The following is a 3,589-nucleotide window of genomic DNA, read 5'->3' on the forward strand; positions in this document are numbered from 1 at the left end:
GTAAACCAGTAGATGGAATCTTTCTCTCTCTCTCTCTCTCTCTCTCTCTCTCTCTTTCTCTTTCTCTTTCTCTCTCTGCCTTTCAAATAAATAAAATCTTTTTTAAAAACAGATTTGAAACAGCAACAAGTTATAACGTGAATATCTTATTTGGATCTTGATTTATTCATGTCATTAAAATGCATACGAAACAACTGGAAATGTGAACACTAACTAGACATGTGATGATACTGGTCATTGCCAGTGTGGCCTTAGTCAAGCCCCGTCCTCTGCCCAGGAAAATGAAGCCAGGACCGCAGGGCTCTGGGGGCACCTGATGAACTCTCGCCTCCTTCTGCTTGGTCCTCACCCACAAGCTGTTTGTTCCAACCCCCCCCCCCCACAAGAGTGTAAGACAGGCAGAAGAGGCATGGTGGGCACCAGCCCAGGGCAGCAGAGGCCACCTCCCAGGGTTCCCTTGGCTGGGGGATCAGACTGCGTGAGCCCAGGTGGGCTGGTCCCAGCCCTGGGGGACAGAGAAGCCGGGCGTCGTGTGCTCACCAGGAAGCTTTGCCCTTGTCTGATGCCTGGGTACTTGTGCTCAGTGCCCTGCTAGACTCCAGCGGGGCTGCAAACCAGTGTCCCCTGCCCCTCAGCTCCTTCTCCCGGCCTCTGCCCACCTGCCCTTCTAACACCTCCACCAGGAAAACAGCAACCTGAGCACAGAGCCTCACACATCGTAACCGCTCAACAGACTACGGGCAGCGGGGAGGGACGCCTCGGCCACCTCGGGTGCCTCCTGTTCCCTTGAACCACAAGCTTTATCACCAGGAGGCAAAACGGAGCTACCCACCGTCGGCTGCCCAGGCCAAGCAGTTTATCACAGGAGCTACGTCTAAGCGACAGAGAAGGGCAGTTCAGGCTGAGTGGTGCAGCGTGGTGGCCACACCCACACGCAGCTCATGCCTGGAGTCGAAGCCCTGAGTGCAGGCGCGTTCCCTCACCTCTCTGCAGGGCATTGAGGCCATGCGCACAGCCGGGGCACCGTGCCTCTCCTGCGGCGGAGGCCTCCTCTGCGGCGGCCCAGGGTACCGCACCATCCTCCCCCACCCCCAGCTAGGCCTTCTCCCCTTTCCAGAGTCTCACTTTTTCAGGGGCGCGCAGCCCTGGGGGCCACCCCTGGAAGGCCGCAGCATCCAATGGTGGAACTCCATTCTGCTTTCCAACCGCAGGGTTTCGGGCGAGCTGGGCGGCCTTCCAAAGGTTCCTTGAGAAACACCCCAGCCACTCCCTGCCAACTCTGTGCTGCCCTCGGAGGTCAGGACAGCCTCTCAGCTGTCACAAGGCGGCCTCTCTCCTGGTGTGGAGGGACCCACAAGGGAGAATCGGGAGCCACCCAGGAGCCCACAGTCCAATTCTCAGCTCTACCACTGAGTGTGATGGGGTACGAATGCCACCTCCTGGGCTAGGGAGCTAGAGCTGGGAATTCTGTGTTGAAGCCAGGTCCTGTGCGTGGGTCACTTCTTCCCTCTAGTGGCTACTGTAAAAACTGCAAGCAATGAACTTGACCAGAAGGTGGGGGAAGTAGAGGAGACCATGACACACACACATACACACACACACACACTTTTTTTTGTTTAAGATTTGTTTATTTGAAAGGCAGAGTCACAGTGACAGAGAGAGAAAGAGAGCTTCCATTCCCTGGTTCAGTCCCTAAATGGCCACAATGACTAAGGCTGGGCCAGGCCAGAGCCAGGCAGGGGCCCAAATACTTGGGCCATCCTCCGCTGCATTCCCAGGCACAGTAGCAGGGAGCCAGACCAGAAGTGGAGCACCAGGGACTCGAACTGGTGCTCATAAGGGACGCTGGCACCACAGGCAGTGGCTTAGCCCACTGAGCCACAGTGCCAGTCCCACATACCCACTTCTGGGCCCACCCAACCATTGTGGGGGGTTTTCAACCATCCCAGACCCCAAATTGCCTTTTCACAAAACATATTTTGGGGTTTTTTTTGTTTTTTAAAGATTTATTTATTTATTTGAAAGGCAGAGTTACAAAGAGAGAGGAGAAGCAGAGAGAGAGAGGTATTCCATCCGATGGCCCACTCCCCAACTGGCCGCAACAGCTGATGCTGCGCCGATCCGAAGCCAGGAGCCAGGAGCTTCCTCCAGTTCTCCCACTCAGGTGCAGGGGCCCAAGGACTTTCCCAGGCCACAGCAGAGAGTTGGATCGGAAGTGGAGCAGCCGGGTCCCGAACTGGCGCCAATATGGGATGCCAGCGCTTCAGGCCAGGGCGTTAACCCACTGCGCCACAATGCCAGCCCCACAAAACATATTTTGAATAACAATAGTAATTCTCCCATATTCAGGCATCTTTTCAGAAGAACTGACATACGATCAGCTGCACCTATGATGGAGTACAGTTTGGGACCACTTGACAGGAGCACACGTACCATCATTCCTGTGCCCTGGGCGGAGCCCTCCTTCTGCCCCTCCCTAATTCCATTCCCAAGCACCTGCCGATCTGCTCACTGTCGTCCCAGACCTTTTACATTTTCTGTGCGTGGACTCATCCCGAACGAGCTCTTCTTTGGCTTCTTTCACTCGGCATCATCACTTTGAAATCCAGGCCTGGTGTCTGTGTACTACCCAACCACGCCTTTCCACCCAGGAATCGGATTCCAGTGTGTGAATGTGCCATGATCGGTTTTTCCATTCGAAATGAGGTCAAAAAGCAGTGCAATGCCTTAAGCAGAAGATACAGGAGAAACTAAAGGGACCTCATCAGGTGGCAGGCAGGCGCAGGGCGAACGCTCGGGCAGGGGCCACTGGAGTGTGCGGTGCCGCGGCCAGCTGCTTGCTCTGTTTGGGCAGACGCACAGCAGACCCACCAACAAGCACAGCCAGGCAGAGGCGTGGCCCAGGGGCACAGCAACTGATCCGCCCACTACCCAGGCCCGCTCACTGAGCTCATTTTGTTTCTATTTATCTAAAAGGCAGAGACAGACACGGACAGAGAGAGATCTTTCATTTGCCGGTTCACTCCACCAATGCCTGCAGCTGAGCCAGGAATCAGGCACTCAGCCCGGGCTCCCCGTGGGTGCAGGGAGCCATCTTCGGCTGCCTTCCCAGGGGCAGTAGCAGGCAGCTAGATCAGAAGCAGGGCAGCCAGGGCTTGAACCTATGCTCTGGCATAGAATTCTGGTATCACAGGTGACAGCTTAGCCTGCTATGCAACAACGCCAGCCCCGTGTTTTTCTCATATTTTGTTGAAAACTCCAAGCAGATGTTTCCTTAGCATTTGGTCAGTTTCTATAGTGACTTCTTCCTGGACGCATACTTTCCCAGCAAGAGGAGCCCCTGCCAGGCTCTGTACCCCACATACAAGAGGAGGAAATTGATTAGGGGCCACAGGTGCTTTGGCTTTGTAAGTCCAGTGCCAGGCTCCGGCACAACACGACCAGCCCCTCAACATCCACCCCCTCGGTTGAGAAAGAGGCTTCGGCACACCTCAGCCCGTGTCCATGGAGAAAATGCAGCTACATCTAAGGGTTCTCAGGCCCCCGCGCGGCGCAGTGCTGCTCCCGAGGGCGCGGCTGTGAGCAGAAG

The sequence above is a fragment of the Lepus europaeus genome, chromosome 18, assembly GCF_033115175.1.
Source record: "Lepus europaeus isolate LE1 chromosome 18, mLepTim1.pri, whole genome shotgun sequence".
Taxonomy (NCBI): domain Eukaryota; kingdom Metazoa; phylum Chordata; class Mammalia; order Lagomorpha; family Leporidae; genus Lepus; species Lepus europaeus.